At 47.0% G+C, this 22,589-nt stretch overlaps 1 protein-coding gene and 1 long non-coding RNA gene across 12 annotated transcripts in view; one reads left to right on the top strand and one right to left on the bottom strand.

Annotated features, from left to right (window-relative positions):
• TBCE (tubulin folding cofactor E) overlaps positions 1-22,589 on the bottom strand; it is a 969,060-nt gene that overhangs the window by 341,181 nt on the left and 605,290 nt on the right. The window lies entirely within an intron of this gene.
• LOC143987636 (uncharacterized) lies at positions 1,982-8,685 on the top strand. Its single transcript, XR_013276672.1, has 2 exons — positions 1,982-2,505; positions 6,341-8,685. It is a non-coding gene; the product is annotated as an uncharacterized LOC143987636 (long non-coding RNA).

The raw sequence follows: 22,589 nt of genomic DNA, 5'->3' as shown, positions 1-22,589 counted from the left end.
TCCTTGATGGAATCCGAGAGACCATGAGGAAAAGCAGCCACAAGGGCCTATTTGTTCCAAGCATATTCTGCTGCCAGAGTTCGGAATTCAATAGCGTAGTCGGGAACAGTTCTTGTACTCTGATGGACATGAGGCACTTGGCAGCAGAAGTGGAGCTTGCAGGAACGTCAAAAACCCTTTTAAAGGAGGCCACAAACTGAGGGTAACTCAAGACAACAGGTTTTTGCGCCTCCCATAGAGGGTTAGCCCAGGCCAAGGCTCTCTCAGAAAGCAAAGATATCACAAAACCTACTTTCTGTCTGTGGGAAATGCCTGGGGCAGCACTTCGAAGTATATCTCAATTTGATTGAGAAACCCTCTGCATTGAACTGGATCGCCCCCAAATCGCTGGGGAAGCGGAGCAGAACCAGACATAACCATTATAGAGGTAATACTCGAGGCGGGTGCCTGCACTGAGACTGGTGCAGCAGCAGGGACGGCCTGCGACTCAAGTTGTACCGGAGCAGCCACAGTGGGGGATTCCAGGTGAGCTGTGTGATACAGGAGCGTTTGTAACGCCAAGGCAAACTGATCCATGCAGTGATCTTGCTCATCCAATCTGGAAAAAATATTACCATCGAGTGGATTGACTGTATCCAGGGGCGTAACTAGAAATCACAGGGCCCCATAGCAAAATGTTGTATGGGGCCCCCCTACAAACAGCCCCCCCCACACAAAAAAAAATAGCAAATTCCATTGAAAAACAGATTACCATACTCACGTGGCACAGTACCCAGGCCGGTAAATTAATTAGACCGTAACCAGTAAATTCATTCATTAGTGACCGTGACCAGTAAAATCATTTGACCGTGACCAGTAAATTCATTCATCAGTGACCAGTAAATTCATTTATCAGTGACAGTGACCAGTAAATTCATTCATCAGTGACCAGTAAATTCATTTATCAGTGACAGTGACCAGTAAATTCATTCATCAATGACCGTGACCAGTAAATTCATTCATCAGTGACCAGTAAATTCATTCATCAGTGACCGTGACCAGTAAATTCATTTATCAGTGACAGTGACCAGTAAATTTATTCATCAATAACAGTGACCAGTAAATTCATTTATCAGTGACCGTGACCAGTAAATTCATTCATTAGTGTCTGACCAGTAAATTCATTCATCAGTGACCAGTAAATTCATCTATCAGTGACTGACCAGTAAATTCATTTATCAGTGACCGTGACCAGTAAATTCATTCATCAGTGACTGACCAGTAAATTCATTCATCAGTGACCAGTAAATTCATTCATTAGTGACTGACCAGTAAATTCATTCATCAGTGACCAGTAAATTCATTCATCAATGACCGTAAATTCATTCATCAGTGACAGTGACCAGTAAATTCATTCATCAATGACCGTAAATTCATTTATCAGTGACAGTGACCAGTAAATTCATTCATCAATGACCGTGACCAGTAAATTCATTCATCAGTGACCAGTAAATTCATTTATCAGTGACCGTGACCAGTAAATTCATTTGACCGTGACCAGTGAATTCATTCATCAGTGACCATGACCAGTAAATTCATTCATCAGTGACCGTGACCAGTAAATTCATTCATCAGTGACCATGACTAGTAAATTCATTCATCAGTGACCGTGACCAGGAAATTAATTCATCAGTGACCGTGACCAGGAAATTCATTCATCAGTGACCGTGACCAGGAAATTCATTCATCAGTGACCGTGACCAGGAAATTCATTCATCAGTGACCGTGACCAGTAAATTCATTCATCAGTGACCGTGACCAGTAAATTCATTCATCAGTGACCGTGACCAGTAAATTCATTCATCAGTGACCGTGACCAGTAAATTCATTCATCAGTGACCGTGACCAGGAAATTCATTCATCAGTGACCGTGACCAGGAAATTCATTCATCAGTGACCGTGACCAGTAAATTCATTCATCAGTGACCGTGACCAGTATAAGGGAATACTTATTAAGGTTACCAAAAGATATACGGTACTAGGTTAAAGGTCTAAGATAATATGCTTAGGCGTGCATTTCACTAAGTTCAGAATTAAGATGCAAGATGTTGACATATTAGGAAGCATCTGTCTGCGGTAAGAGGTACAAAGCTAAGATAGGACTGGTTACGCAAGAATATGGTCAGTCAGCAGATGTTGAAATGACGAAATAACTATCAGAAGACTGTATTTCACCTTTGACTTAGATAATGTCATGAGTTTAAGAAAAATGTCGATGTATGTATGAATTACCTGATTGGTTAAACCACAGGGCTGTCCTTCAGCTCAAACTAAATAAAACTGTTGTGTGTGCTTCAATATGCACATTCATTATTCACGTACAATAGTGTGTATGTGTAATGTTTTGTCCACCGGTGAAAGGGACCTCCGCCCTTCAATCCTAGCCTAGGCTACCAGGGGTTACTTACAGAAGACGAGCAACCTAACAGTTTTGGTACCAGAAAAGTGGGGTTCGTCTTGCGACAGGTAAGTCACTTTACTCTTTTTTACCTGATTGGTGAATGGTGTAAACACTTACTCTGTCCGGGCGGCCGCTACGAACTTAGTTTAAAATTAAAAGAAGTAACTGTGCCTTCGCGGTGGACTAGGCTGGTCCCTCGGGAGGTTAAAAGGGCTCGCAAGGAATTTATAGGTTTAGGGGAGTCCGACTAGGTTGGTCTGACTTAAAACTATTGGTGATAGTATTTTTAACACGGGAAGTAGTAGATTACGCCCGTGACAAAGGGATTGGTGGAGTGGACGCCCATTTGAAAAAAAAATTTTTTTTTAAAAAAAAGTGCACTATAAATTGATGAATGTATTGCAATACGGTTATTTCATGTCTTAAAGTATATTAAGAATATGTCTGTTTCTCTCTAGGTACGTGTGTAAGTATATAGAGTATAAGTTTTAATATAGAGTATAAGGAAAATAATTGTTGTTGTTTAAATAAGTGCAGAATATGAGGAGCCCTCTTGTAGTGACATAGTATCCGCCTGCCCCCATTGCACCTTAGGTCTACTCTTCCTAAGAATAGATGACAAGTGGATTTTACTGACCACCAGACCAGGGGGGTTCTCTTGCAGACTTGGTGTAAGAGGGGTATATCCCGCCACCAGGAAAGATTTACCCTTCATCGTATATTAAGGGTAAATCTTCATAGTTTTATATAAGTCCATCTGCCCCAAAAAAGATCAGGGATCCTACTCCCAGACCAGAGACCGGATTGTTGGACAAACCGGGTGTTATCACCTGTGTCCTGCCACTAGACACACACTGCCCAGACTACTAGATGGGGAATACTGCAGCAACCCAAGCTATGGCCACCCCATCACCCTATGAATTTGTCAGTAATATGATCCCTGGCCCCCAGGTAGAACCATTTTGGACACAAGTCCGAGAAAGGTGTCAGCAATTGGGAATCCATGACCCAGGACCCCATGGTCCTTGTACTGAGGAAGACTGGCAAGAAGTCAGTAAAATTTGTCAGGTACATAAGCATTCTTATCCTCCCTGCAAAGGGGCTGACCCACAATACATGAAGGATTGTTTCTGTGCATGGAACAAAGGCCTTGGAAAATATAGGCAATTGTGGACAGCAAGGACATTGGAAATCCCAGTGCCCTTATAGGACTGGACAGATTAGAGCAAGAGGCAGAGGCAGGGGATTTAACCCCCAGACCCGCCCACAGTATCCCCGTTATCTGCCATACCAGAACCCTCGTCAACCACTACCCCAATATCCTACACAGCCACAAATAATGCACCGAGGGAAACTCTGTTGGTATTAATGGGACACCTGTCACCCATCCCATCACTCCACCACTGACTGTAGCCACTCCAGAAGGACAGAAATTATGTACCCAAACTTTTGCCGTCTTGTCCTCATGCCCTGTGCCCCTTATGGGACGGGACCTCTTGGCACAACTGTGTATTATCATTAAGTTTAATAGAGAAGGTTCCCTTACCGCTAGTTCACCATTATGTGACTTACATGGCCCTAAGCGACATGCACACAGAGGCTTCTTTATGCTACTCCCCGCCTCTCTCGAAACACATGCTATCTGGGCGGAAAACAAAGGTAGCGTAGGTTTCATTAACTGTACGCCTTACTCGCCTCAGATGCGCCCTGACGCAGAAGCACAATATCACAAACAATACCCCCTGCCCCCCGAAAAGACCCAAGGCATTGCCCCCCAGATCGATGACTACATATCTAAAGGCATCCTAAAACCAATCATTAGCCCCTGGAACACACCCATTTACCCTGTAAAGAAGGCCAGTGGCGAGTGGAGACTCGTCCAAGACCTCAGAGCAGTAAACAAACAAGTGATTCCCCTCCCACCCCTAGTCTCAGACATCACTTTTATTTTTTCATGCATACCGGCAGACTCTCTATGCTACACAGTAATTGATTTAGCGAATGCTTTCTTTAGCATTCCCATTGCAGAGGAAGCCCAACCTATGTTTGCTTTCTCCTGGGCCGGGGGCCAACTAACCTGGCAAGGGTATGTAGACAGTCCAGCCGCCTTCTCTATGGTACTCAACGAGACTGTCAAGTCTTGGACTTCTGAGCGTGGGTCGGTACTAATACAGTATGTGGATGACCTGCTCCTGTGCAGTCGAACTGCTGAAGATTGTGCGGTCGATTCAACATCACTGTTACAACACCTAGCTCACGCCGGGCATCTAGCCTCAAGGAAGAAAATACAATGGTGCCAGCCACAGGTAGAATACCTAGGGTGCATTCTAAAGGAAGGGACAAGGCTAGTGTCCCCCAAACGTGCCGCAGCCCTTCGAGCTCCCAGTCCCCCAAAAGACAAGGCCGCCCTACTCTCATTTTTGGGTGCAATTGTATATTGCCGCCAATGGATCCCTGACTGTTCTCATTATGATAGTATCCTAAGAGAGGCTACTGGCTCGACAGCCCCTAAATTAATAGATTGGACTGAAGACAGACTACAAGCTTTTCAAGCTCTATTAAACAGTCTGTCAAATGCTCCCGCCCTGGGATTGGTAGACTATGGTAAAGCTTTTCAGCTGTACTGTGTAGTTTCAGGAAGCTCTTTTGCCGCCGTGCTAACACAACAACATGGATCAGGGTATCGCCCTGTCTCATATCTATCAAAAAAAAAAAAAAAACTCCCCATCCAAGTACAGGGAATGCCATCCTGTCTCCAAAATCTTGCTGCCTGTGCAATGGCTGTACAAGATGCAAACAAATTAGTGCTAGGTCACCCATTGACTCTCTATACCACTCATTCAGTCACGCATCTTATTCAGAACATGAATACCCAACATATGACCTCGCAAAGACTTAGTGGTTATGAGATAACACTGATGAACACTGATAACCTCACACTCAAATATGTGCCTGCCAGCAACCCCGCTGTGCGCCTTTTGCATTCCATGTTGCGTTTACCACATGACCCAGACATTATACATGACTGTTCGGAAAAGGTTGCTGCTATTACCAGTCCCAGACCGGATCTCACTGACACCCCTATCTCAGGTGCAGAGGATGTTTTCGTTGACGGTAGCTGCTCACGTCCCTCTGACTCCACCTTTTTAACCGGTTATGCAGTTGTTCAACTACCAGACATCGTACTGGAGGCAAAATCATTACCTCCCTCTTCAGCCCAAGTAGCAGAGTTAGAAGCCCTCACTAGGGCCTGCATTCTATTCACCGGTAAAGAGGTGAACGTCTACACAGACAGTAGATATGCTTTTGGAGTGGTGCATGATTTTGGTGTGATATGGGCCAATAGAGGTTTTAAAACAGCAGACAACAAAATAATTGCCAACTCCACACAGATTAGTGCTCTCCTCCAAGCCATTCTTCTTCCAAAAAAGGTAGCCATAATTAAAGTAAAGGCACACTCCTCTGACAGCAGTCGTGTTTCAAAAGGGAATGCTCTTGCTGACAGAGAAGCTAAAAGAGCTGCTGCCTTTTCCCCTAACCCACCTGCCCCCACAACAATGTTTTTCAAGGAACACTTCGCAGCACCTAACTTTAAAACTGTCATAGCACAGATGCAATCAATGGCCACAGAAGATGATGTCCATTTTTGGACAAAGGAAGGATTGACCAAAGACCCTGAAGGTCTTTGGTCAAAAGAGGGGAAGATCCACATGCAAGAACAAAACTATCACCCTTTGAGGTCCTCATGGGAATCCCCGCAAACATAGAATTACCCCCATTAGACCAAGACACTGATATTGACATTTATTCCCAACAGGAAATGTACGTGAAAAACCTGGTAAGTATGCTTCATGAAATAAACTAACAAGTTTCTGTCACCTTTTTTCCCTCTTCCCACAGAACCAACGCATCCCTTCATCCCTGGGGATAAAGTGCTGATCAAACAATTAGCACAAAGAAAGAGTATCGGACCGGCTTTCTCAGGACCATGGAAGGTGGAAAAGGTATCCAGGACCGCAGTGTTAACAGACCTAGGAAACACCTGGATCCACGCCAGCCATCTTAAAAAGTGTCCCCAGCTTCCCTCGACTCCAGAGCCCCTGGCAGTGACAGAGAGCAGCAACTCCCAAGAACAAGATCTACAAGAAGTTCAGAGAGGCATAGAACAAATTTCCCTGGAAGATCCCACACCCCTCAAAAGGACAAAACAGAGCCAACAACTGCCGGGATGAGAAACGAAGAAGAAGAACAGAACTCTTAGATAACAAATAATCAGAACTTTAAAAAAACAAAGATGCTTTCTCCATCAGTGTCAGGGAAGGCTGTATGCCTTTGGGGTAGTCTGGTACTATTTGTATTCCTGCCCACATGGTTTATAGCCAACTGTATATATCATCCAGAAGATTTAGGTCTATTAAAAGGGATATGTGGACCACCTAAGATGAATAATACCCCCGGCCAAAGACATAGTAGAAGTATTGTACCCGTTAATGAGTCACCTAAGGGACTGACTAGCAAGATGTTACTACTAAAATTCAAATATAGCTATGCTCAAAAATCTGGTTTTGAGAAATGCTGGATTTGCAGCAAGCTACATCCCAGTACAGCTAGAATCCCTCTCATGGCAGTCCCCTTGAATTTTACCCCCCTCCTTAATGGAACACCCCCTATCGTCCTAACGAATGTTACTAGGACCCGTCCAAATAAAACCCTCACTTTCCAAATTATAGGTAGAAGCCACTTCCCAGACTGGTGTTTCCGACTGGGAAACACCACAGATGGAGCCGAGGTTTGCAAACAAGCAAAACTTAACATTTCAATGACATCATTTAACAGTCCTTCTTTCTTCCATACTTCAGATCCCACCCTAAATGCCACCTTTTTAGACTTTCTTAGCTCCAGTACCAAGACTGCAATACACCAATTAATGTCAATTCTGGTGCTCTCTGGCCTTTCTGATACTCTTAGGAACGTGTTCCATAAACGACCCCTAGCTCTAGGAAATACCATATATATATGCTGCGGCAAACTCTGTCACCCCTGGATCCCAACCAAACCCCAGGGGTGGTGTTACCTTGCAGCCCTGGTTCCTATTATGGGGGTATTAGGGGATAACAAGGGAAGTCACCTCCTTGAAGCCAGCATGCATCCTAGATATCCCCTTAGACACCGTAATAAACGAGAATTGTTTTTAGAAAAAGATATGGCCTGGGCATGGTTCCCTTCCTGGACAGGGTGGGGAATTGACCTAATGAAAAGATTAAATAATTACACTGGCATAATTGATGAGATTCTGGAGGAAAATTCTGATGACATAACCAAACTAAATCTAGAAACTAGGGCAATTAGGAAGCAACTAGAACTACATGAGTTGGCTATAGAAAGTATGAGTGCAGCCCTTACTGGCCTCTGTGAGACTACTGAGGATTATGAGTGCTGTACCTGGATTCATAATACCAGCATCGAAGTCCCAGACTACTATGACGTTATTGCCCAACACAGGGAAGAGGTAAATAAACTACAGAAAGAGGCAAGGAACATAGGAAAAAACTGGGATCCCTTCTCGAGCAGTTTTAGTTTTGGGGGATTAATATCTTGGCTCCGAAATGCTGCCATGACAATTGTCACTGTGATTCTCTTCATTCTATTTTTATATGCCTGTTATAAGATAATCAAATGTTTATGTAAAAAGGGAAACACGGTCGCTCCGAAGGATCTGAAACTCACTTCCATTGTTAAGGATCCAACGGTATGGTATAGAAACCAAGAGCACAAGGGTTCGGAGTATGAAGCCTGTGCTATTAAATTAGAAAAGGAATGATCATTATGTAAATCACAGAATGATCAAAGGAAGGATTATAAGGGAATACTTATTAAGGTTACCAAAAGATATACGGTACTAGGTTAAAGGTCTAAGATAATATGCTTAGGCGTGCATTTCACTAAGTTCAGAATTAAGATGCAAGATGTTGACATATTAGGAAGCATCTGTCTGCGGTAAGAGGTACAAAGCTAAGATAGGACTGGTTACGCAAGAATATGGTCAGTCAGCAGATGTTGAAATGACGAAATAACTATCAGAAGACTGTATTTCACCTTTGACTTAGATAATGTCATGAGTTTAAGAAAAATGTCGATGTATGTATGAATTACCTGATTGGTTAAACCACAGGGCTGTCCTTCAGCTCAAACTAAATAAAACTGTTGTGTGTGCTTCAATATGCACATTCATTATTCACGTACAATAGTGTGTATGTGTAATGTTTTGTCCACCGGTGAAAGGGACCTCCGCCCTTCAATCCTAGCCTAGGCTACCAGGGGTTACTTACAGAAGACGAGCAACCTAACAACCAGTAAATTCATTCATCAGTGACCGTGACCAGGAAATTCATTCATCAGTGACCGTGACCAGGAAATTCATTCATCAGTGACCGTGACCAGGAAATTCATGCATCAGTGACAGTGACCAGGAAATTCATTCATCAGTGACAGTGACCAGGAAATTCATTCATCAGTGACAGTGACTAGTAAATCCATCCATCAATGACAGTGACCAGTAAATTCATTTATCAATGACAGTGACCAGTGCAGGACATTAATGCAAAAATTACTGTGACCAGTGCAGGACATTTACCCCCTCCCCCCCCCCCCCCCGCCATGCTGCATATTAGAAAAATCAGTCAAACTCACAGACAGTTCAGAATGCAGTCTGGCCCCATCACTGCATCAGTTTAATTTAGCCTGTACTGTACCTCTGGAATTGTTCCTCTTCGGCGGTGCTTCCTGGCTCCTCTTGTATGCAGGCTGCAGTAGCTCAGCAGTAGCTCAGCCTAGCATGGCTCAGTAGCTCCGCCCATCGAGCCTCTGGCCGAGTGACGTCACGACGCTGGGACGGGGCTGACGCCGGTGTTCTAGGCAGGACAGAAGCTTGCCAATGCCGAGCCCCGGTCGGACTACTCGGCAGCGGGCCCCGGCTGAGGGCCCCATTCGGCAGCGGTCCCCACTAGGCTGCGGGCTCCATAGTGACTGCGGGCGGCGGGCCCCATAGCGACCGCGTGGGTTGCTATGGCGGTAGTTCCGCCACTGACTGTATCTTCTGAATTCATGGCCTTCGCGTACTGTCAGAAACCATGAAACAAACTGAGACAGAAGTACAATCAAATCACACTTGTTTATTAATAAAAATAAAAAGGTAAATAGGAAAAAGCGTAGTCAAGCATAGCCAGATCGGGTAGTCAGCCAGTCCAAAGTTCATAAACCAGATCGGGTAATCAGCCAGGCCAGAAGTCAGGGATCCAAGAAGAGCAACTGCAAGCAGGATAAGAAGCCAGGAGGGATGTCAGCAAGCCAGTCTTGAACAAACAGAAGGAGATGGTTCCTTGTGATGTGACCATGCAAAGGCAAAGGAAAAAGTTAACCCGGAAGGCTTTAAATAGGCAGGTCAGACGAGCATCATTGGGAACAGCTGGTAACTGTGGAAAGAGAAGAGAGCTGGCAATCAGCCGACAGCTGAGTGGCCAGCCCAGAGAAGGAAGGGCTAAGCCAGCCCTGACAACAAGGCTGCAAACTGCAGGTTGAAGTGCTTTACGAGGGGCAGAATTTTGTAGAGCCGATCGTATTCAGGGTCACCCTGAGGATGACAGAGTTCATTGTCACTGAAATGGATCAACTGCGAGATCTGCTCGTATAGCGTCCTGGTCATGGAGGCAGAAAACAAGGGCATGTAGTAAATTGGGTCAGTGAACCAATATGACTCACTTTTTTTAGTTATGCCCATGAGGAGGGATAGGCCCAGGAAGGTCTTAAATTCGGAGACTGTAATAGGTCTCCAATTTCTGGCAAGGGTCAACTGGGGATTAGCAGCAATGAATTGACCAGCATACAAATTGCTTTGGTCCACAATAGATCTATAGAGGTCTACCGTAAAAAAAAGGTGACTAAAAATCAAGTGACGTAAAAGAAACTTTCTTTCTCATACATCACAGGACACAGGGACTCAATAATTACTGGTGGGTTATAGGGTATCACTAGGTGATTGGACACTGGCACACCCTAGACAGGAAGTTCAATGCCCCATATAACCTCTCTTCCTAGTGGAGGTACCTCTGTTTTTTCGGCAGTGTCATAGGTGTTGATCACAAGTAAAGATGCTCTGTGCTGAGCTCCGCTGGAATATCTGTCAGGTCACCTTGAGACGAGGTGACAGATGCACACCGTAGGGATCAGGAGTGCACCACAAGGTTGTGGACCCTACGGCTGACTGCTGCAGATGGGAGACAGATCCCACTGGGGTTAGAGCGTAAGATTCCCTGGGGCGCGGAGTCTAAGAGCCAGCCGGTGTTTACCAGAGCCTCTAGTGGTGAGGATGGACTTGGCTGCAACTGGCTCCAGGTCGTGACCCCCAGCTCACACCCACAATAGGCAACAGGAGGATAGGGATAGTGAGGGACAAAGCCAAGGTCGGGGCTACAAGCAGATAGGAATAGTCAGGGACACGCCAAAAGGTCGGGATCACAGGCAAACAGGGATAGTCAAGGACACGCCAAAAGTTGGTAACGGAACAACAGAAGAGCACATGGCAGGTAACAGGAAGCTAACACACAAAGGTTGATCAGCAGGGTTGGCTTGCAGTGCACAGGTTAATATAGAGCTCTCTGATAGGAGCTAGGGTGGAGTCATGCCGGAGGATGGATTACAAAAGCAGTCAGATGAGGGTTGGCAGGTCTCTATAGATGAACACATGGAAACAGGTAAGCAAACTATTGCAAAACCATGACAATATCCTTACTGGGGCCAGCTATGCGACCGGATCCATTCAAGGTGTCTTTTCCAAGCCAAATTGGATGGTACCTGGGCCTCGTGTCTGAAGAAACAAGGTTTTACCTGTAACGCTTCTCTTTTTAGAGAGCTGGACCCTGGGATCCAGTATTTGTTTTTTTCGGCCATATTCCTGGCAGGGTGCTTTATGGGCCCAGAACTGCGGATCCCCCTATTCAAGGGGGCCCCAGACTCTGATGTTTTTTTTCCTAACGGAGTCCCCCTCAGAAGATCGGGAGGAAACTGATGATTCCGCTTCTGAGGAAACTAGTGGAGAAGGGCCCTCTTCAGCTTCTCAGGATGAGAAAATGTTGGTACAAATTCTCGCTGGATTGGTCCGTTCCAAGTTTAAGTTACCCGTACCTGAGTCAGGTAAAGAACCCACTTCTTCTCTGGGTTCACTGAAACCTCCTCAAACTGCACATGCTTTTCCTGTGCATGGTTTGCTGGAAAAGCTTATCTGTTCTGAGTGAGATCACCCAGATAAACATTTTTTTTCCTCCTAAAAAGTTTTCTACACTTTATCCTATGGAGTAAAAATTTACTACGATGTGGGGTATACCGGCAGTTGACGTCGCCATTTCCTCCGTAAACAAAAGCCTGACTTGTCCTGTTGACAACGCTCAGATGCTTAGGGATCCAACTGATAAGAAAATGGAATTCCTATTAAAAAATGTTTTCTCCTTGGCAGGTTCAGTAGCACAACCTGCAGTGGCAGCAATTGGAGTCTGTCAATATTTGAGAGACCATGTTAAACAGGTGCTTAAAGCCTTACCTGAACAGCAAGCCCGCGGGTTAACTAACTTTCCAGCGGCTCTGTGTTTTGCTGTTGATGTTATCAGAGATTCTATCCTTCAGACATCTCGCCTTACGCTTGGATTGGTACACATGCATAGAATCTTGTGGTTGAAAAATTGGTCAGCCTAATCACCATGTAAGAAACTCCTGGCGGGATTTCCCTTTCGTGATGCAAAACTGTTTGGAGAGGACTTGGACAATTATATCCAAAGGATCTCTAGTGGGAAAAGCACCCTTTTACCAGTCAAGAAAAGGAGTAAACGTCCCTCCTTTAAACGGGTGCTTTCTCCAGTGCTGGGGGCATCAGCCTCCAGGCAGTCACGGTGGCCTTCTCCGTCAAGCTCTAAGGTTAAAACTCAGAGTCAACCCCAGGAGCAAAAGAAGTCCTGGGGGAGAAGGTCTTCAAGACAAAACGCTAAGACCTCCTTATGAAGGGGCGCCCCCGCTCACTCGAGTGGGGGGAAGACTACTAATGTTCTCAGGGCTCTGGCAGGAGGAATTTCGTGACAAACGGGTGGTCTCCACAATAACTCTAGGTTACAAACTAGAATTCCGAGAATTCCCTTCTCATTTCCTCAGATCAAATGTACCCAGAGACCCAGAGAAAAAGAAGTCTCTCCTTCTAGCATTGGAGCGACTATTGTCGCAAAAAGTTATCATGGTAGTTCCCATGCAAGAGCAGGGAATGCGGTTTTATTCAAACCTTTTCACGGTACCGAAGCCAAACGGAGATGTGAGACCCATTCTAGATCTCAAAGATCTAAACCGATTTCTAGAGATACGGTCCTTTCGCATGGAATCAATCCGATTGGTAGTCTCCATCCTACGAGGAGAAGAACTTCTGGTGTCAAAAGACATCAAGGATGCGTACCTGCATGTACATATTTTCCCTGCTCATCAAAAGTTCCTGCGTTTCGAAGTAGAAAAACACCACTTTCAGTTCGTAGCTCTGCCTTTCGGGGTAGCTACTGCACCCTGGGTGTTTACAAAGATCTTGGCCCCTCCTCTGGCCAAATTAACGGCCCAAGGTATAACGATAATAGCATACCTAGATGACTTGCTCTTGATAAACCGGTCGGTAGCCAGTCTGGACCAAAATCTGGTCACCACAATCAACTACCTGGAACGCCTAGGTTGGGTCCTCAACTTAGAGAAGTCTTCTTTAAAACCAGTAAGAAGACTAGAGTATTTGGGTCTGGTCATAGATACAGCCCAGCAGAGGGTATTCCTACCCCAAGCAAAGATCAGTGCTGTAAGAGAACTGATTCAGGTAGTCAGGGCAAAGAAGGGTCCTTCTATTCGTCTTTGTATGAGGTTGTTGGGGAAGATGGTGGCTTCATTCGAAGCAGTTCCCTACGCTCAGTCTCATTCAAGGCTACAAAACAGTATCCTATCGGCCTGGAACAAGAAGGTTCAGGCGTCAGATTTTTCAATGCATCTGTCCCCTACAACGTGTCGGAGCCTCAGCTGGTGGTTGATAACCAAAAAACTGCAGAAAGGAAAATCCTTTTTACCGGTTACCTGGGTAGTGGTAACAACAGCTATAAAAAATAAATAATCATCGACACCCGTGACACTGATGAAGTGATCACTGGTGACGGGGTGATCAAGGGGTTAAACCTTTATTAGGGGGGTCCCTAGACCTATCTGGGCCTACTATTAAGTACCCTAACACTGATTAGTGTCACAAATGGCACCAGTACAGTGATCAAAGAAAAATATGAACACTGCACTGGGTAACACAGTGACAGGGAGTGAAGGGGTTAACTGGGGGGCAATCGGGGGTGAAATGTGTGCCTTCGTGTACTGTGTCAGTGTAGCTTTTGTCCTCTGGAGAATGGAAAATAATTCCAGAGAGGTTGATGACATCACTTCCCCTGCCTGTGTTTATACTTACAGGCAAGGGAAGCATTTCATTCGTCAGAACTGATCAGCAGGTTCATGTGATTGCTGTGTTGACCAACCTTAACCACCCCAGCTCCGGAAGAATTTACCCCCTTCCTGACCAGAGCAGTTTTTGCGATTCAGCACTGCGTCTCTTTAACTGACAATTGTGCGGTCGTGTGACATGGCTCCCAAACAAAATTGACATCTTTTTTTCCACAAATAGAGCTTTCTTTTGGTGGTATTTGATCACCCCCGTGGTTTTTATTTTTTTCGCTATAAACAAAAAAAAGAGACAATTTTGAAAAAAATAGGATTTTTGTACTCACCGTAAAAAATCTGTTTCTCTGAAGTTCATTGGCGGACACAGCTCCATTAATCTTGACCGTAGGGTTATTATGCCACCTTCAGGAGAAGGCTAGACAGAACATGTAATACATGTGAAAAACAACAGAACTGTACAGTTCCGTCCAGGGGGGCGGTCCCTCTGGTAATAACCCCTCAGCCTGCTTCCTGCAGCTCAGTACGTCAACAAGCATTATAACATAAACCAATAGGAGGGGAGGGTGCTGTGTCCGTCAATGAATTTCAGAGAAAAGGATTTTACGGTGAGTACAAAAATCCTATTTTCTCATTCTTTCATTGACGGACACAGCTCCATTATTCTTGACCGTAGGGATGTCCCCAAGCAGTGTCATAACGAGGAGTGGGAACAGCAAACATAACTTTACCCACAACCAGAGGTGCTCCTCAATGGAGGAGTCACCCTATGCACCAACCGCATCAGAACTTGTGGCCAACATATGCATCAATCTCATACTAGGAAGAGCTGAAGAAGAAAGGGAACACTCTCTCTCTCGATCTGGGGACATCCTCTCTCTCTCTCACCCCCCTCTCTCTCTGTGTTTACCCTCCAACTGGGGAGGATCATTCGGGTCCCCCAGGGGGAGGAGGAGAGAGGGAGGGGGGATTTGGGCGTAGATGAGACATGACAACGTTGAAATTGATAACGAACAATGTTAGGGGCACTAACACTCCCCAAAAAAGATTTAGGGTAAATAAGGAATTTGAGTTTTACAGGGCAAATGTGATATGTCTTCAGGAAATGCATATGTCACATGAAGCCGGAGGGAGACTGACATCCTGGCGGTTCCCTACCTGGTTCTACAGGGACTCTACATTAAGCCACGCAAGGGGTTGGCAATAGGATTCGAGAGAAATATAAGGTTTGAAATAGAGAAACAAGTGGCAGATCCAGAAGGGAGATTCCGGTTTATAAGAGGAAGAATATTAGACTGTGAATATACTATCGCGAATATCTATTCCCCAAATAGGGACTCGGATAGGTTCTTGAGGAAGGTTTTGGACATATAGGCAGATTTAAAAAAAGGCAAACTAATAGTTGTGGGAGATTTAAACATGTGCATTGACCCTCAGATGGATTCCTCTTCGGGGCTCCCCCGTTGGTCAACGCCAAGATATAAAAAGATAAAAGCTTTACTATCGGAATACCAGTTAGTAGACGCTTGGAGAATTAAACACCCGAATAGTAGGGGCTGCACATTTTACTCGTCGGTACATGGGACATATTCCAGAATTGATTATGTATTGATTGAACTACAAATGCTCCCCGCACTTAAAAACACGGGAATAAAATCTATTTCCCTGTCCGATCATGCCCCAGTTATGGCACAGCTAGAAGTATCAATAGATCAAGCTAAAAGAGAGACATGGAGACTAAATGAAGCGCTGATACAGGACCCTGAGATAAGAAATAAGATTGAACAAAAGTTAGAAGAGTTTTTTCTCAGAAATGACTCCCCCAGAGGTCACAAAGGGGCACCATATGGGAAACCCATAAAGCATATATACCGTAAGCGGAATCTTAATAAGCATCGGTACGGGGGAAAAAAAAGTAAAAAGAGAAAAGGATGCAAGATTTACGTAAGGAAATATGGGAATTAGAGCAACAAACGAGATCGAGGGGGATGCCAGAGAAGGTGGAGTTGAAAAATAAAAAAGAAGAATTAGAGGAACTCCTGGACCAAGAGAGGAAATGAGTTTACCATATGGTAGATAGAGTAAGATTCCAAGAGGGGAATAAACCCGGGGGAAATGGCTAGCGAAAGTAATACGGGATAAAAGAAATGCGTCCTTTATACTGAACATTAGAAACGGAAAAGGGGAAATCAGGCACACTACTCCTGAAATAGCAGCGGTCGGATAGTTTCTATAGCCAGCTATATAGGGTTGGACAGGGGGGAATAGAAGAAATAAGAAAAATATTCTAGAGTATCTGAGGGGGTTAGACCTCCCTGGAGTCTCAGAGGAAGAGTTGGAGTTGCTCGAGACCCCCCCCCCCTTTTTTTTTTAAATATATAAGTTTATTCATCTCCAAATGGGGGAAGACGGTCCCCGAAATACAATACACAACACCACGATACAGAGCAAGATCCAGTTCAACAATAAGTTATACAGGTAAAAGTGCAATTTTGAATCTGCCACTCCTCAATCACACCAGATCGAGGCCTGTCGTACCCGGATCCGGGATCACTCAAACCCCAGGTCACCACGGCACCCCCCATCTCAGTTAAGGGGTGGGGAGCCGTCATTCCCAATTTTCCACTTTTTCAAAAGAAAATAGGGGGGGGGGGGGTGGGGGGATGAGGAGAGAAGGGATAGAAGCAGGAAATAAGGGTGGGAGAAAGAACAGAAAAAGAGGTGAGACACGATGGCAGCCGTTGCCCAAAGGGCCATACATGTCAGCCTAGGGCACTAAGGAGATAGCAGGCGACGCCCCTCCAGCGAGAAGATGAAGGTATTCCAACCATCCCAGGTACGTTTAAAGAGTTTTTTTTTATCCTGTGCCACGAGAATCAGATCCATTTTTTTAATTTCTTCTATTTTTCTAACCCAATGAACAATGGAAGGGGGGGGGGGGAACTGTGTTTCCAATAGAGAGGAATGCAGGACTTCGCAGCATTTATCAAATGTCTTAGGATAGACTTTTTGTACTTGTTAATGGGAATCCGTGAGAGGTGCAGTAAAAAGAATGCAGCCTCATCCGGAATGGGGAACTCCGTAAATTGTTGTGTTATGCGTCGGACCTCTTTCCAGAAGTCCATCAGAATGGGGCATGACCAAAAAATGTGGAGCAACGTGCCCTCTTCTTCTCCACATCTCCAGCATCTGTCCGAGGCAGAGGGGAAACATTTATGCAGTTTAGATGGTGTTAAGTACCACCTGGTAAGGAGTTTAAAATTTGTCTCCTCTATCCTAGTACACAGTGAGGACGTGAGAGCCAGAGTAATTATGCGTTGCCTCTGCGTCGGGGAGAATGAACACTGAAGATCCCTTTCCCAGCTGGACAAAATAGGGCAAGTGTGGATGTTCCAAAGGTGTGTTCAGGAGAGCGTATGTTTGAGAGAGAATGTGGGCCAAAGGGCCAACCCCCGTACATAGCGTCTCAAACTCCGTTGGTCGGCGAGCGAAGTCTTGGGGATTAGGAATAGAGTGGAGGAAGTGATGTAGCTGCATCGCTCTCCAAAACGGCAGGTGAAACATTCCTGCTGGATCGGTTAGGGCTAGGATAGGAGCCCATCTCCCATCAATAACATATGTAGACGCATGTTCTAGGTCAGAATTTCTAAGGTAGTCATATTCCCTGGAGTAGATCCCCGGTCCAAAATTCGGATGTCCGAGGATAGGAAATAGGGGAGATGTCAAAGAGGTGAGTGTGTTTTGGATAGCCAACCAATGACTGACTTTCAGCGAGGCCCCTATAGTAGGGTGCGACTTCAAATCTCTGGGCAAATCCTTGTAACACCACAAGGCGCTCTTCAGTGGTATGCGAGAGTAAGATTGTTCCAATTGCACCCATAGCTTAGTAAGCTTGTTGCGATTCCAGTCCAATACGCGCCCCAAGTGAGAGGCCTGGTAGTAACGCCTCAAATCGGGAAGAGCCAACCCTCCCTGTTGTTTGGCCAATGTCAGTTGTGAACGCTTAAGTCTGGGCTTTTTGTGGGCCCATATAAATTGAGTGAGCGGGGACTGGGCCTGTTTAAAAAAGGGGACCGGAATTTGGATCAGCAGGGCCTGAAAAAGATAGGTGAATTTAGGGAGTATATTCATTTTAATGAGATTACATCTCCCGAACCAAGAGTGAAGACCAGAACGCCATTTACGAAGTAAGCTACGAGTCCTAGAGATAAGGGGGGGGAGTTCAGCAAGAACGTACGCATGACGTCCAGCGGAATGTGAGTAAGTATTTAAGGGCTGGGTGGGTCCACTTGAATTGAAAATTCGACTGCAAGTCTAATAGGGTTTGTGGAGGGATTGCCACCCCCAGGGGATGAAGCCTACCTGGTCAAAATGGACAAGGGACTGCAAGTGTTGCGCCAAGCGCGTGGCGAAGATCTTAGAGAACAACTTTAAATCGAAATTTAGGAGGGAAATGGGTCTGTAGCCCGCAAAGGCCCGAATCTTTGCCCTCCTTGGTAATCAAGGAGATGTGGGCTCTAAGAGAATCCCTAGGAAAGTTCCCATCCGCGCTCAGAGCGTTAAAGAGCTGCACCAAACGCGGGCCGAGTGTAGGGAGAAACGTCTTGTAGTATTGCGTGGTATATCCGTCTGGACCCGGGGCATTACCCATCTTTAAAGAACCCACTGCCCTCTCGACTTCCTCTAGTGTAATCGGGTCTTCTAGGCTTTCCTGCGATTCCACGGACAGGGTCGGTAGACCAGAACTGGCCACATATCTGTCGATGTCTTCTCGACCGGGTCCAGGAGCGGGCAGATTATAAAGATTGTGATAAAAGTTCCCGAAAGCCTCAGCTATCTGGGTTGGGGTAGAGGTCCTTTGACCATCTCCATCGGTCAACTGCGGTATATAGGAGGAAGATTTCAACTCCCTAACCGACCGAGCTAAGATCTTACCGCATTTGTCCCCCGACTCATATGTCAATTTACGACAAAACTGGAGTGCGGCTTTCGCTTTATAGTGGAGTAGATCCGTAACCTGGGTACGAAGCGTACCCAGCTCAATCTCCAGGGCCCGCAAGGGAGCATGTTTATGTCTCACTTCAAGAGAGGCAAGCTCTTCAAGAAGCTTGGTCAGTTGTTTGTTCCGTGCTCGCTTAATTCGCGCCCCATGCTTAATCAGGACCCCACGGAGAACTGATTTGTGAGCTTCCCAAACCATCCCGGGTCGCGGCCCTGTGTTTCATTCTCTTGAAAGTACAGGTCGAGCATCCTGGTAACATCCGCCAAGACCTCCGGGACCTGGAGGAGACTCTCATTAAGCCGCCAGAATAAAGACCTGGGTGAAGGATTCTTAGAAAGGGTGTAGACAAGGGCCACCGGAGCATGGTCGGACCAGGTAATATGGCCGATGGAAGAAGAGTGCACCAGGTGTAGTTGGTCATGCGGAATCAAGAAAAAGTCTATCCTAAAATAGGATTTGTGAGAGGGGGAGTAAAAGGAGTAGTCCCTTTCCCCGGAGTGTTGCAGGCGCCAGACATCTACCAATTGGTCATGTACAAGGCACTTGGTTATCCGTTTTCTTGTCGAAACAGGGACCGAGAAGCACGAGGTGGCGGTGTCAGCCGAGGGTGAAACGGGGACATTGAAGTCTCCCCCCACTATCAGCTGGCCCTCCCGAAAGTCCCTCAAGCTATCAAAAGCAGCTCTGATGAACACGTCCTGGTGAACATTTGGAGCGTACATTGTAGCAAACGTGAATAGAAGTTCTCCAACCCGGCCCTTAAGAAAAAGAAAGCGGCCCTCTGGGTCCGCCAGCGAGTCCATGAACACCCAGGGGAGTCTGCCAGAGATCAGAATGGAGACACCTTTGGCTTTGACGGAGGGGTTAGTGGAGTGGTATACATGAGGAAAGAATCTCGACCGAAGGAAGGGGAGACTATTTTTTTTTAAATGTGTTTCTTGTAGAAAGGCCACATCCGTACCAGAGGTCTTCAGTTCCCGCTAGAGGATTTGCCGTTTTTCAGGGGAATTCAGCCCCTTAACATTAAGGGAAGTAATCTTGATTGAGTCCGCCATCGTGCCTCGGAAAAGTGCAGGGGGGAGTGAAGAAAGGAAACTTAACTAAAAGAGAAGATAAAGGATGAGAGGAGCAGAGCACTGCGGCCCCAAGGGGAGAGGGAAAAATAGGGTTGTCTGCACTAAAAAAAAAAAAAAAAGGCTACAGAAAGGACACACTAAAATAGCACAGTAATGCTATAATGCATACCAGCTATGCGCTGGGTTTAAAGCGTTGTCCTATTTGGGGCGTTGGGCAGACAAGTCGGAGAGGTGGCTCCCGAAACACACCCCCCCACCCCCGGCCGTGAAAAGTGTAACATCTTGTACCGGTAGGGGGAAGGGAAGGGAGGGAAGGGGGAAGGGAAGGGGAGGAAGGGGGAAGGGAGGGAAGGGGGAAGGGAAGGGGAGGAAGGGGGAAGGGGAGGAAGGGGGGGAAGGAAGGGGGGGAAGGAAGGGGAGGAAGGGGGGGAGGGAAGGGAGAAAGGGGGGAAGGGGACAGCCAGCAAAAGGGGACAAACATGCCACAATATCAACACCTCATCCGAAATGCCATGTGGACTTCAGTAGTTGTACCTCCGACCCCCATAAGGTCCCATATCTTGAGGACTGGAAGTACGGAGCAGCCCTGAGCGGGGGCCGAGGCCAGCAGTCCTTCCAGCTCAAAGGTAAAATCCTCCAGTGTAGTAGTCTCGGGAACGGCCCCACAGTGTTCCTCAGGCCTCATCATCGGGGGGTTATGTGGGGCATCCAGGGGGAGGCACGTTACCGCCCTACCGGTAAGGGGAAATCCTCTACAGTGGCCGGTGTCCAACAGAGGGAGGTCAGTGTCTCAGATGCCTGAGCAGAGCAGGCAAAACCCCCAAGGTGTCCCTGCAAGCTACGGGAGGCCAGGCCTGTAAGGGGTTGGTAGAGGCTAGAGAACAACCATGACCACTGCTAGGTGAGCGGGGCAGAAGGGACAGGGGACCAGCAGACAAGTCTAGAAAGAAGGGGGCGCAGAGCGACTCCCTCACTACTCACGTTGGGCATCTCTGGAAGCCGAGCGCCGTCTCCCTCCTGGTCGTTGGTGGCAGCGGGGAAGAGGACCGTGCAGCGGGAAGGCACCAGATCTGCCTGTCGGGCGTGGTAGAAGTTGCAGCCAGTCCGGGACCACAATCGGCTCCTCGCCTAGGAACCGAACGAGGGCTGAAAGATCCGAGGGAGCCTGGAGTGTAAAGGATGGTGACTCCTTCCGAAACGACACCGACATGGGGTATCCCCAGTGGTATGTAAAGCCATGCTGTCTCGCCACATCCAGCAGGGGACGGAGCAGTGCCCTGCGCCGAAGCGTAGCCCGGGAGAGGTCCGGCAAAATCAGGATCCGTGCACCCTCCGGCTCCACCGCACCATGTTCCCAGGCGCGCCTAAGGACAAGCTCCTTCTGCACATAGCGGTGGAAGCGGCACACTACATCCCGCGGCCTCGCCGGGTCCGCCGATCTAGGACCCAAAGTTCTGTGCACCCTATCAAGCTCAAATGACATCCCAGGATCAGCCATTAGCGAGCAGAAAATACCGAGCACCACGTCCCTCAAGCTTTCTGCGGCAGAGGACTCTGGAATGCCGTGGAGCCGCACGTTAGAACGGTGGCTGCGGTCCTCAATGTCCTCCATATGCAGTTGGAGAGCGATAGCCATATCGCGGTGCTGATCCCTCGCCTTTTCCAAAGCCAGCACCCTGCCCTCAAGTGAGGAGACTGAGGCCTCTCCAGTTGTCATGCGCTCCGCCAAACCAGAAACTTCTCCCCGCACCTCCTGGATATCCCTCCGATGGGTCTCGAGGCGGAGGATCAGCGCTTCAATATCTGTCCTGGTGGGGAGCGCCTGAAGGAGGGTCCGGATATCATGATCCTCGGCCGCAGACACGGCCGGGCTTCCAGCTGACATCGCACCACAGGGATGGCCCGAGTGTTCTTTACAGCCCACCGGGCTGTGAAGCTTGATCGCTGGAGCCTGGGAGATCTTCCTGGTCCCCCCACAAGTTGCCACGTGCAGGGCCCCCATGAGGCAGAGGCCAAAACTCCGGAGGTAGGGTCCTGGATTCGCTTGAAAAAGCGACGGATCTCTCCGGGGGTTCTTGGCGGCAGGGGTCCCCCGGGTTGTCGCTCTGGTCCTGTGATGTTTGGCTGGAAGCATACCAGGTCTAATGCAGCATAAGCCAGTAGAGGGGATCCGAGGCCGGGAGCTCTTCAGAAAAATGTCTTTACTCCGCCATATCTAGGCCACGCCCCCGCTGGAGACCCCTTTAACTGAAGAAGAGGTAGTAAGGGCAGTAAGGGGGATGGTAATTGGGAAGAGCCCAGGCCCGGATGGGTACCCTATTTTGTATTATAAGAAGTTTGAAAAGATATTGGCGCCCAAACTATGCGATTATATGAATGCAGTTGCAGGAGGGGAAAAACTGAGGGAAGAAGCACTGATGGCCTATATAACTTTGATATTAAAGGAGGGCAAGGATCCAGCGGCACCAGGGAGCTATAGACCAATCTTCCTGCTGAACACAGACATTAAAATATTTCCAAAAGTGATAGTGGAAAGGTTAAAACCATTGCTACCTCAGTGGGTTCACAATAA

This window comes from Lithobates pipiens, unplaced genomic scaffold (genome assembly GCF_037356315.1).
Source record: "Lithobates pipiens isolate NorthernLeopardFrog02 unplaced genomic scaffold, aLitPip1_a1.2 Scaffold_18, whole genome shotgun sequence".
NCBI classification, from domain to species: Eukaryota; Metazoa; Chordata; class Amphibia; order Anura; family Ranidae; genus Lithobates; species Lithobates pipiens.
The sequence above is the reverse complement of the archived record's forward strand: the minus strand, read 5'-3'. Positions and strand labels throughout refer to the sequence as shown.